Source organism: Acartia tonsa, chromosome 6 (genome assembly GCF_053477335.1).
Source record: "Acartia tonsa isolate MP-2025a chromosome 6, ASM5347733v1, whole genome shotgun sequence".
Taxonomy (NCBI): Eukaryota; Metazoa; Arthropoda; class Copepoda; order Calanoida; family Acartiidae; genus Acartia; species Acartia tonsa.
In genome coordinates, this window is record NC_137265.1 from 50,888,232 (window position 1) to 50,902,112 (window position 13,881).

A 13,881-nucleotide genomic window follows, 5' to 3' on the forward strand; every position below is an offset into this window, starting at 1 on the left:
TTTAGGGGGATGATTTAATACATTTTTAAAATGGGGTCAAATGAGGATTTTAAAGTTTGGGCGTGGGGAGGAACACACCTTTCCCTTCACCCTCCATCTAGGACATCTATTTTTAGAGTGATGTTGTTTATATTTTAAGATGAGGAAAGTTTACAAAGCACTAACTTACTCTTCAAATAATAACATCTTATCAAAATTAAAAGCCAAAAATAAAGTATCAAGATTACATTTTTTTCGGCTAATAAAAAAAGTAGGTAATTAAAATTTCTTTGATTGCCATAATGAATTAGATCCTACTCTATAACTCACTTCATCCTTACCTGTTTGACCATGATTTACATAAATAAGGTGATTTACGTGGATGTTAAATGAGATAGTCTTCAGAAATTACTTCCTCTTTGAGAATCTGCTCAATTACTTAGTCCTTTCGTCTACCCATTATATATAAAAGAGAATTGAATACAAGTAAAGATGGAATGAATTTGAAAATCAAACATCAATTACATATGCACAGAATCTCAGGGAGGGAGAAAACAATAGCATATAAAATAATTTTCATTCTTTGTCATGAGGTATTTAAGATAGAATTGTGTAGATATGGATAGAAGGATGGGGGGGATTAATCTATAGTCCATTATCCTTTCCCTGTATCCATGCTGAGAGTATGTTGAACATGAAATTCAAAGTAATGGGACATTCAATAAATCTTATTAAAATCAAGGCCAGCTTTGTCAAGGAAGGGATATTTAATATCAAAAAAAATGTGGGAATAGTACCTTTCGAGGCAACGCCCCTTAAGGGGCGATTCGTAGTATTTTCAAAATGGCTTTTTATAGGTTATTTTAGGTTAGGTGATTGCCACACAGGGTTAGGCAATTGGCCCCGCAGGGTTAGAGCCCCCCGCAGAGGCTAGAATTAGAAGAAAAGCTACTGTGAAAAATTGGAAAAATCGCCCCTTAAGGTGCATTGCCACGAAAAGGACTATACCCAAAAATGTTTTTCAAACTTTTCATTGAATATGTGAACAGAAATTTAAACATGTGGACATTAAATCAACAATAAGTATGTTGCCATAATGTCATTAACATATTAACCATCACATCTAAGATATATAAGATGAAAAATATTTTAATGTTAGAGATAAATTTGAAATCTGCATCAAATTTTAAGGATTTTTTTAAAATTCGTTTTTTGTATAATTCTTTATTTAAAAGTGCAATTACAATTTAAGTTAATTAATTTTGACATCCGTGATAAGTTAATTGAAAACTACCTGCGCTCTAATTGGTTGAATGATGTACGGCACTTAAACTTCTCCAATCAGAGCGCAGATAGTTTTCAAACAACCAATCACAGATGTCAAAATTAATTAACTTAAATTGTAATTGCACTTTTAGATAAAGAATAATTTAAAAAAAAAATAATTTTATAAAAAAAATCCTTAAAATTTGATGCAGATTTCAAATCTACCTATAACATTAAAATTCTTTCCATCTTATATATCTTAATGACCACTCTTGTTTAAAGCCATGCAGTCATGCCATTTTTTTGGATGCCATATCTCTTTCCTTGAGTCAGAGGATTTTGAATTTGAGGCCAGTCATGGCTTAGAATTTAAAAGATTTGCATGTACTTCCATATTTTTAACTTATATTTATTTGACCAGATTCTAATATCCTAGTCTTTTGGTAGAGGTTAATTTTGAACACTAATGCTTGGTTTGTTATATGATACTTATTGGTTTTCAGAGGAAGCACAGTTGAAATAAAAAATAATAATACTAAAAAAAAATTTTATGTAAGTGTACAAAAGTTTTACACAATAGCTGTTGAAATTTTGAATGAAGTGGATATACAATGATTTAATGAGATTTTTGAGTAAGTTGTTTAAAACAACTTAACTATCCTGTTAGTAATCACAGAAGATATAGTCAATTTTCTAAACATAGAGACAGGGGTCAGGAAAGACACACTGACATAGTAATTACAGAGTAGCTCTGCTACCAAGGAATATAAAAAGCAGAATAAAAAGTAAATAAATAAATGTACCAGGTCCATTTCACTGGCAACCAAAATAAATTCCGCCTTGTTTTTGTAAACAGTCTAAATCTTAAGTAGTTGCTTCCAGGGGTCTAGAGATAGGACAATGGGGAATAATCAATATATGTGTTTAATTATATCTATGGCAGCTGGAAAATATTTATAGAAAGGAGTTTCAACCACTAATTATAATCCACATAAGGGATAATTTTGTGAATCATCATTTGAAATGTACAACAATTTATTGGCCATTGTCTTATTCCTTTAGATCCCTGTATTTTTATCCTATGTACTAGCTCCCTGAGTTTCTTAAACTCAGGGAGTTATATTTTGTCTAAAATTTTTTTTGTAGATATGTTAAATAAGCACAAAAATATTAACCTATTAATTGGAATTTGTAAAATTTACAATGGTTCCTCTTAGACAAATAAAAGTAAACAACATTTTACAACCATATCGCTTATAAGGACAAATATAAGGACGGACAAGTGTGAGGACATATCATAGATATAGAGCAGCTGCGCTTCTCAAGCATGTTTAATTCACTTAAGACACAAAGCTTTATACCATTGAAAAGAGAAAAATCTTTTCTGCCAACCAAATTTGTTTAGAATTCTGTGAAGAAATTGTAACCAGGTTTACAATTTTTGTTTTTCCTCTGGGATTATTACAAAGAGCCGGGATATTTAATCTAAAGAAAAAAAGATAGGACATCCAGATAAAGGTCGTGGACACAAATGCAAGGAAAATTGAGAATAATTGGCATCAGTGGCGAGCACAGAATTTTGCCAAGGTAGTGGATACAACCCCTACATAGTCAACATACTAAAAAGTCCCCAAAGTGTCATTTGTCCCACATCCATACAATTAAGAGGTTTATATGTCTCCTTCTGGTATTTAGTTATGAACAAAAATCCTCCAGGTTCTTTTTTAGGTTTATCATCCCTAAACTATGATAAATACACACACACTCACTCAGACTGGATGAAGGATTGCATGAAATGATTTTCTTACTTTTTCAAATTTGGTTAGAATTTACCTTTATAGCCAAATACATTTTCTATAATGATTGTTTTTTTTTATTATTCCACTTTTGGTCTTTTCGCCACTAGCCAAAAAAAACCTAGGGTGGTCTAAAAAATAGCCTAAAACCATGTTAGTACTAATTGCCTCTCTTCAATTAGTCTATCCATTTTAGAGATTTTTAAAACAACAAAATATTGATTAAATTTTTTTACTTAGTGTCAGTTTGAACTTAAGATAGCATTTGACTTAAATATTTGATTATTTAGTCAATTTCATATTTTATCAAAAGAAGTTAAGGAAAATTGCCAAAATATTTAATGTTTACCATCAATAATACAATAACTAAGTTACACCTATTTAATTTTTAATAATGAAATATATAAAACTAGCAGCTACGCCCCTAGAAGCCTCTAGGAACACTTAAGGTAGGATGGGGAAAAGTCGACCTCATACCATTTTAAATTTGAGTTTCAAAAGAGTAAAAAAATATATTTTTTTTGGAAGGGGGGGGGGTGAAGACAACCTCCCCAAAAATAGTTTAAAACCTTCTTAAGACCTATAAGAAGATTCACTGTAAAGGAGAACAATTTCGGTTTATCGGTTAGCAAGATCCTTCGGGACAGACATAAAATGCTTACTACTTTATATATTAGGATATTATTTTGTTGTGGGTTTAGCCTTTACAGATAAGTTTTAAAAGTCAGATTTTCTTGTAATCATACAAAAAAAATGAAGATAAATTTCAAGACTATATTGTTTAAGCTTTTTATACGTCATATTAACCTACCCATTGGTCAATTAAAATTTATACTGGCCTTCCATTGGTAATTAAGTCTGTGTATTGTCCTATCTTTGGTCATTTTTATTGTAAGACGTCATTATTTTACCATTAAGAGCTTCTATATTGTTGGCTGAAATAAATTTTTAAATTGACCCCCATCTTCCTTAAGCTCAGTTTAGCGGTGCGGCATTTCAGTAAAATCTAAATAAACTAAAATTACAATGTGAAATTGTAATATAATCTAAAATCCTTATGATAAAGTAAAAGGATGTCTGTTTGGTTGTGCTGAAGGATCCGCTAACCGCTGAACCAATATGGTTCTTCTTTAACGGGTGGCTCTTCATTGGTCCTGGTAAGGTTTTTAACTAGTTTGGGGAAGGGTACCACCACCCTCCAAAGAGAAATCGCCACTAGAAAAGAATGCCCCCCCCCCCGCCAATACTTTTTAAAACTACGATTGAAAGTTAAGGGGGTAATCTCCTTCACCTTACCCCCAAAGGCTCCCTGGAGGCCTCAAGGGGCGTAGCCGCTAGTAATTACATAAAGTATAAACAAAAACAGTATCTTGATTTTCAGATTTTATTTATTGAATAATTTTATCTGCATTCTGTATATTATACAGGGTGTCCACATTATAATTTGTGGAAACTAAAAAGTATGATAAAATAATCAAATTATGCATGGATACTGAACAGAATATATTCAATGTTCATATTGATACAAGTTTTGAAAATCTAATTTGTATGCTAAACTAGAACTCAGAAATACTTACCCATAATGGCGGGGTGTTTTATCACCTCCCCGATTATTGTAATAATCTCAATTTTTTGGTAAAAGCAACAGATCTATAGTATAGATGTATATACAGACAACTAACTCCCTTCCTTTTTTCAACGACCTTCTTCGTCTGCTTCAAAATTATTTTCTGCTACTTGGCTGTGGTAATATGAGCGACACAATTGGTTGATTTTCAATGACTCAATAGAAAGGTTGCACAAGGCGGTTGCGATAGGGAGATACAGTTATTTAAGCCTTTCTCCCTCTAGTGTTTTACTCTAATGAAATAGCACAAAAAACATGATATCTTAAAAATATCAGAGGTGTAGTAAACCAATAAAAGTGGATAGTTCTGTAGTTATACCTTGAAAAGTGATGTGTTTTGTTGACAAAATATAAATAAATATACATGACTTTATGTGGAAGTGATCTTCCACCCCATAAATGGTGGGGGTATGTATATCCAGCAAATTTTAAGTGCTGCTATTTATTCTATATATAACAGGGCTTTTATCAAAATTTGTTAAGTTGTATTATAAGTTTGTTAGTTATTTAAAAACTTTTAATTCCATTTTATTTTTATAACTGGACAAAGTGTCTCAAAAATCAGCCATGTGACGTCATAAAAATGAGGGAGATGAGAGGATGAGTTGCAAAGAAAGGCCCTAAAAAAAAGATGGATAATCCCTCATTTTTATGACGTCACATGGCTGATTTTTTAGACACTTTGTCCAGTTACCTATTTTTAGGTAAAATAAAACAATAACATGGTAATTAAATTCCACCTGTCACCTGTTTTACTTCCTGATTTTAGAAATGTTAAAAATATGTGTTTCTACTTTATTTAAACAATACTCCTAAATTTGTTTTTCTAGGAAAAACTCATTTTTTGTAGCCTCCTCAGACCCATAAATTCTTATTTGTTTATCTACATACATAACATACATAAACAGAAGAGAATACTTATATTCTAAAAGGAATACAAATACATATATTTACACATAGATAAATATAGACTACTTGAATCCTTTTAAATTTCATTTAGTGATCATATCATATTCTAATCATAATAATGTCCTGATATCATATGGTCGAAATGTTAGCCATGACCACTTATATTTAATGCCACATAGTAAAAATAAAATATGTAAAATAAGAAAATTTGTAGTCATTCCAATTCCATCCCCAACAAGTATGGGCATAACCATGTCACTTGCTCTTCATTCATTGATTCAAATTCATGTTTATAATAGTTAATTTAATTGTGCATGCTATATCATCTTAATAGTGTCTCAGACAGAATTATAAATTCAAAATGAACACTTCCTACAAATGAGCCATAGTTAATATCTATGATAATTTCTATTTATTAGTAGTGTGGCTACTCTATAAATAGATACATAAGAGCAAGTCCTTGTTTACAAAGTACATTGCTTATAATACATGTGCACAACTAAACAGATTATTAATAAAAACCTAGTTATATACAATGGTTATAGGTTGATTTTTTTTTCATTTAAACATTAATTACTAAAATCCCTATATTATAGTAACAGGATGTCTGTTTGTCTGTCTGTTTGTGTGTACCTAAGGATATCGCTAACCGCTAAACCGATTGGGTTCTCCTTTACAGGGAATATTCTCATAGGTTCTAGGAAGGTTTTTAACTATTTCTGGGGAGGGTATTACGAACCCCCACACCGTAACAAAATGTTCCCATAAATATTTTTACTCTTTCTTTTTTGAACTAAAAAGAAATTTGGGGAGAAGGGGGGGGGGTGGTTATCGAATCCAAGTCTAGTTATAGCCGCTGGTATATGAAAAAGTTATAATCTACAATGACTATGTTATAGGTTGATTTTTTTTCTCATTCAAAGATTGTTCAAATTAAAAGTTAATCTAAGTTTTACTGTGAAATAAGTCATTAGATTTTTTTTGTAATTGTTTTTATACAAATGATAAAAACCTACTGTTCTTTATTTTTAAACAGACACTTTACTTTACATTTTAATCAATCCTTTAAAAAAAAGAGTTCCAACAAGAGTCTGGTGATGAAAAGAAATTAATAAATATTAATGGAGCTATGATATGGTCTAAGTATGTATGGTGTAGGGTACACACACATTCATACCAGGGATCTAAAGGGATAAGACAATGGCCGATTAGTGATGTACATCCCTAATGATGATACACAAAATTACCCCTTCTTTAAATTACAATTAATGGTTGCAATGCTTGGATACTCGACTAATTGAACCAACCAATGAAAATTTACAAAAGTCCCCGAAGTTGTTGAGCCAACCAATAAAAAATGTTATTATAAAACTAATGTAAAAAACAGCCCAATGTCTCCTCCATCCCTGCATCCATACACTTTATTACACACATACCAGCCTCAATACTACTTGCATTCATAATACAGGTTAAGAATAGAGATTCTCAAGCTAGTATCCCAGATTGCATTGGTCATATCTAACAATCATTACATGCAGTATAAAATTTTAAAGGGACGGGACAAAGTGTGTCTCAAAAATCAGCCTTTTGACGTCATAAAAATGAGGGATTATCCATCTCTTTTTGGGGGGTTTTCTTTCCCACTTCTCCTTTCATATCCTTTATTTATATGACATCACATGGCTGATTTTTGAAGGTTACAAAATTGAATATTTTTCTTTTAATCTTCAAAAAATCTTTATCAAAACTAGAACATGTTAGATCAATTAAAGGTTAGAATGACATGGGGTTGCCCCTCAAGATTAATAAGAAATAGGTTTTTCCAGAAAAAGGTGGTCAAAAAAGCATCAAATTAATATCTATTAGATTGTAAATATGGTATATTTATTGTGTGGGTATAATTGTATTTTTTATTGTCTGCTATGAAAAGGGTAGTTGCATTTTCCTCCAAATAATCTTTGTGTATGTCTATACTCATATCTCTATTGGATTACTAATATCAAACATATTTAACATGTTATGTCTGTTGAGAATAAAACTGTATAAATACATATGATAATAACTTTCAGTGTATTACTTATTACTCTATATGGATGTTGTAAACATACTTATTACATTTATACCTACAAGATGAATATAAAAAAAATTAGATAAAATTTTCTAGGCTAGCCACCCCCAAAGAAAATAGCTTAAAACCACCACAGGACCAGTAGATATATTCCCTGAAGAGTAGAATCCAATCAGTTCAGTGGTTTTAGAGATCTTAAGGGACAGACGGACGGACAGACAGACATCAAGCTACTTTGTATTAGCTGTCAGGCTAAGGAAACACTAACATGTAGGCTAGACTTGGACATTTTATAGGATTTAGCCCAAAAGATCTAAAATACATTTTTGGGGTAAATTGTACTTTGGCTAGTAAATAGAACCAATGCAACTTTTATTATTTTAGCTAATTTTGTATACTTTGAGTAAAAGCGCAGAATGCCGCTACTTAAATTATTATCCTAGCAGACCAGTCTCAATGTAAATAATGAACAACAAAATTTGCTTTAAGTAGAAAGATAAAAAAAAGTATATCTTGGTTTGTTCTAACAGGCTACCCAAGATGGCGTAAATAATTATTTGTGTTCTTTTCCTTATCCTTTTTATTTTCAAATCTTTTCTTTTGGTTCACCCTGTAAAATATGTACATAATAAATATATATATTTGTAAAGTTAGATACATGACTAGATTAATTTTTGGTGGGAAAGTATCTAGCGGTTAGAGTACCTTTTTAAAAGCGAAGCTTTTCTATAATTAGGGTCGGCCCGTCCGTCCCTCACAGATAGCTTTTTTCGTTAATTTAGACATGTTAGAATTGTTCTATCGATTTCAAATTTTGCATGGTGATTCCTTTAGTAGTTAGGTACGATTTAGAAAGCGTAGCAACTCTATAATCATTACCAAAATGTCCGTACGTCCATTTTAAACATGTTGATTTTTTTACTTTTTTAAATAGTTTTTTTCATTAATTTAGGCATGTTAGAATTGTCCTATCGGTTTTAAATTTTGCATGGTGATTCCTGTAATAGTTAGGTACGAGTTAGAAAGCGTAGCAACTCTATAATCATTACCAGAATGTCCGTACGTCCATTTTAAACATGTTGATTTTTTTTCATTTTTAACAACAAATTTGTATGTGACCAAATTATCTGATTGGTCTGATTTTTGGTATACTGATTCCTGGGACAACAAAGTAAAATATTATAAGCGAAGCAACTCTATAATCAAGTCCTAAAAATGTAAGTATGTCCATAATCATTATCCTGTATCAAGAAGTTTTTCAACAAATTTACTTACAATTTTGCTTTGACTTATACATTCGTATTCTGATTATTCAGTTCTGACATTATACAAATGTTAATGTCCGTTTGTCCTACCGTTTCAGAGCTTCGCTTTTATGGATGTTGTCATCCTTGTTTAGGTTGGGATAGGTTAGGCTAGGGTTTGAAAAAAGCTTTTAGGGAAAGTACCATAGGCCGTTGGGGCAATACATGTACAAAACAAAGTAATCCATGCATGTATCTAGCAATTAGAGTACTTATTTTAGATTAGGATAGGTTAAGCAAGTGTTTGAAAACCTTTTATGGAAAGTACCCTTAGGCCGTTTGGGCAATGCATGTACAAAACAAAATAATCCATGCATGTATCTAGCAGTCATAGTACTGCATCAGAATGTCCAATATAAGTTAAGAACAAACTATTTTACAAGATAACACTGGCAAATTTTGTTAAACTTTCCATTGTAAAGTTAAGGTCGAGGAGGGTTGTGTAAGGAGAATTAGCCTTAATAATATTTGTCTAACTTTAAGACACAATTAAGAATTATTACGTCCAATTTTGGTACAAATAAATAATTTTTTTTTAAATATTATAATATTATGATTAGAATAATATTATCATTAACTATATAAGTCTATGTGATTTCTCGTAAGGGGATTGAAGAGTTATTGAATCAAAGTTGAGTTATTATTATTATAAACAATGTAGTGACTGAAAATTGGACTGTGAATTATTGAATTATTCAAGTACACAGATCACAATCATATTCTGTTATTCGTGGGCTGATTAACTTTTGGCCTTCGTGATCTTGATTAGTTGGTTTTAACTGGTAATGCCCAAACTTTTCAACCAATATATTCAAGGAAAGAGAAACATTGGACTGTAATTTAAACCTAAGTTATTTAGTTATTGAAATCCTGTTTGGTTGGTTCAACTCAAAAATTGGAATCCATGAATGGTTCATCATCATTAATGATGTAAATCAATTTATCGTCTATTGACTTATACCTTAAAATTCTATGTGAGCGTTAAAGATAGGCATATTTCCAGACTGACATTAACGTCAAGAAAAGCTTTACTTTGTTAAAAAAAAGGCAAATTCCGACATTTTATGAACTTAAATAAAAACTGTAAAAGTTAATTACTCTAAATTATTGATTGAACTTTGTTATAACTGAGCCAGGGCTTGGCTAGGGCTGTGGAGTGCAAAGCAACACAAATTATTGGAAACTCTCTACACAGACTTAGTTAGAAATAGGAATAGATAATATGATTAATGATGAATGTTTTTAAAAATCAATTCTTGCAACACTTAGTAGGTTCTTTAATCATAACTAGTGGCTACGCCCCTAGAGGCCTCTAGGGACACGTAAAATTGTTTCTTTTCGATCTTTTTTTTAATCAGCTATAACCAAAAATATTTTTTTTCGACGCTAGATGGTGTTAGTTATGTTTTTAGCTAATTGCAAAAAGGTTCGCAGTGCGGTGTTTTTTTTATTTTTTTTTATATTTTTATCGTTTTCTCTTAAAAGGTTGGTGGTACCTTCCCCAGAGAAATCGAGAAATGAGGGAGATGAGAGGAGAAGTGGGAAAGAAAACCGTTAAAAAAGAGATGGATAATCATTCATTTTTATGACGTCAAAAGGTAGATTTTTTTTGTTACTTTGTCCAGCTACGTTTTAGAGGGTGGGGTGAATCTGATGTATCACCCACCCCACTTGGACGTCCCTAGGTATGTCTTTATGTACAATATAGCAATACTAGCGGCTTCCACCCAATGTTCTAGGATCTTTGCCTTAAGAATAGAATCCAATCGGTTCAGTGGATACCGAGATCTTAAGGGATAGACGTACAGACGGACAACCAGATATCATTCTACTTTATATTATAGATCAATATATATCTGTAAATATTTATCTCAATAACTTTTAATGTTCTCTACTTACTGATATCTTTATCTGTGAGTCTAATCAAGAAATTAGTAATTTGTAACTAAGTTAACCAACTTTGTATCAATTCAGTGGAAGTAATAAAACCGCAGTACATATTACGGTTGGGCCGGATATCCGGTCATTTTCAATATCTGGCCGGATACCGGATATTGAAACTATCCGGATATCCGGCTGATTTATAATGTCGGATATCCGGTAATTTTCCGGATATAAAACGTTGGCCAGATATCCGGCCGGTTACCGGATATCCGGCATTAGAAATTAGCCGGATATCTGGTTTCTGGTATCCGGCCAAAAAAGTATCCGGCCCAACCCTAGTACATATTAAACAATACCTTTAATCATTCAGTAAAAACTTTCATATTTTTCTTAAAAGATTCTAAATTTATATCAATCAATACATAAATATGTGGATATATCTGCCCTAAAAACATTTATCAGCTTTACTGCAAATAGGGAGCCAAATCGGTCCACTGGTTTGCTAGATCTTTTGTTACAAGCATACAGAGAGATATCCTGTATCTTATTAAATAGACTTACATATTTTGAAGATAAAAGAGATATATTGAAAGATGGATATATCTAACGCCATGCTACAATTGAATCAAGACAAAAGTAAGTGCCGAGCTCAATGACCTATGTATGGTGAAATTAGACATAAAACCATGATGATTCCAGGTAAAACCAAAATATTTCAGCGGGATCTTTTTGAGAAAATAAGATTTAAAATTTCCAGTTCAAAATTTCACCTCCTAGGAGCTGCCGCATAATCATGAAAAGAAAAGCTAAGATTATTTATTTAAAATTTTGAACAACTTTGCTTTAATAAAGTTTTTCATATAACTACTCATGAAGGGAGTTAATTAATTGCCATTTTTATCAGTTGCTTTGCTAAGGTCACGGAAATTCAGCCTTAAATAAATCATATATAGAGAGGTTTTATGAAAGACTTCATGAAAGCAAAGTTGTTCAACATTTTAGATATATAATCTTTGCTTTTCTTATCATGATTATGCGTCAACTCCTAGGGGGTGAAAATTGAATTTGAAATTTTTAAATCTAATTTGTTTTTAAAGATTTACCTGGAATCATCATGGTTTTATGTCTAATTTCACCATACATAGGTCATAGAGCTCGGCACTTACTTTTGTCTTGATTCAATTGTAGCCTGGCGTGATCTATGTGTGTTGAGATTCCATTTTACATTTTTATTGTAATTTTGTTATTTAAGTATTTAGTATATTTTAGATTATATATTAATCTAAAAATTTTAAAAAAGAAAAAAGCTTTCCGAATAAGTATGTTAAAAGTAAAGTGAATGTTTGCATAGCCAACGAAAGTTTAAAATGTTAATAAAATCCTTTATTTCGAAACATTAGCATACACACAGAAAGGTGTGTGTCTGTGTGTATGTGTGTGTGTGTTTAGCATACACACCTTTCTCCCCTAAAGTACTTATATCCCAAATATTGGATTACATGGCCTTTATCTGGAAGTCTTAACTTTATAGAGTTGCGCCTTATTGTATAGTTATGATTATTAAAATAAATGCATCTACTCTGAAGTTGAGCTCTAGCTGTGTGCTTAATTTGAGGTAAATAATATTGTTTTTTTGTATTCTATAGTAAAAAATTCTTTGGTTGGTTGATCCACTGGTAAAATTTGAGAATTTGCGTACAAAGTCGATATTCATGCACATAAAACACTCTCTAACACTTATGTTCAAAGTCAAACATTTTCCGTTGTAAAAGCTATTAAAGTTTAGATATAATTGGCGTTTTCAAAGCTATTAGAAACTCAGATTTTAATATTTGCCTATAAGCATGGCAAATAAAGTCTATTTTTCAACAATGTTTTAATGACGGACAGTCGGACGTAAAAAAAGACAGACCCAAGTTATAAAGTAGTTGCTCAGCAATAAGCAGTGAGGGAGGAAACATTTGACTGCACCCTACTTGTTCTCAAAGTGTTAAAGGCACGATCTTTTATAAGCGCCTGACATAGCATTAATAGGAACCATTTTTAACTTATTTATTTATTACGCGGTGATGGGCCGAGATTCGAACCCTAATTGGGTCAAACAAACCCACAGTTTCCAAACTTTAATCTATAGAATAATTAATTTTATTTATCATAAAAGGGTCCATTGTCATATTCTTAAATCAAAATAATAAACAAATATTATATTGTATTAAATGCTATCTAAAAGTCAAACTGACATTAAGTATGATGGACTAGTTTCCTGCAATTTGCCATATTTTTTCAGGGATACAGGGATAGAACAATGGATTATAAATTATTATTCTTCACAAATCTTTGATATTCTATTATAAACAAGAGAAAGAAAGGGTGTAAATTAATTTACAGTATGGTTTCGAAACCGATTAATATCCAGTGGATTAGAACTGGTTTTTAGATATACCGAAAAATCATGTATGGCCTTGTATTACAGACAATTTTCCACGAATATTGAAATAAAAATCGTAGAAATAATATTAGTTTTAGCCCAGGCCTATATTTTTGTTATTTTAATGTCCCCGGAAAGCTGTCTATATAATACGATGTCCTTTTCTTCCTGATACTTTCATATTGTGAGAAACAAAATTGTATATTTGATGGAAAAGTTTTTCATAAACAATGAAAGCGAAGCTTATTGAATATTTGGCATTTTCCAACAATGATTAACATATTAATGCTCCCCCAACCTCTTTCGGTATTTTAATGACTATTAAAAAATATATTTGATGTATTTAGAGGTTGTGAAAGGTTTCACCAAATCTACAATATAATTCTACTGTTTGAAAGAAACATTTGAATTTTGTTAATTAAGAGCAACACTTAGTTTTTAATGAAATTTAGAATATTGTTTGTTAAATACGTAACAAACAACAGTTGTAGCTTTCTGATTCTTTGCACTTTATCACTTACTTAAGGAGGTGGGTCGAATTAGAATTATTATTTTAAATTTAAGTGGGAGGGGGTGTATTTTTCAGTAGCGATTCCTCCTGGAATGGAGGAGGTAATCTA

The 13,881-nt window shown here is 31.4% G+C and overlaps 1 protein-coding gene across 1 annotated transcript in view; it reads right to left on the bottom strand.

Annotated features, from left to right (window-relative positions):
• The window catches only part of LOC145323146 (calcium-activated chloride channel regulator 4A-like), an 80,617-nt gene that overhangs the window by 30,905 nt on the left and 35,831 nt on the right, over nucleotides 1-13,881 (bottom strand). The window lies entirely within an intron of this gene.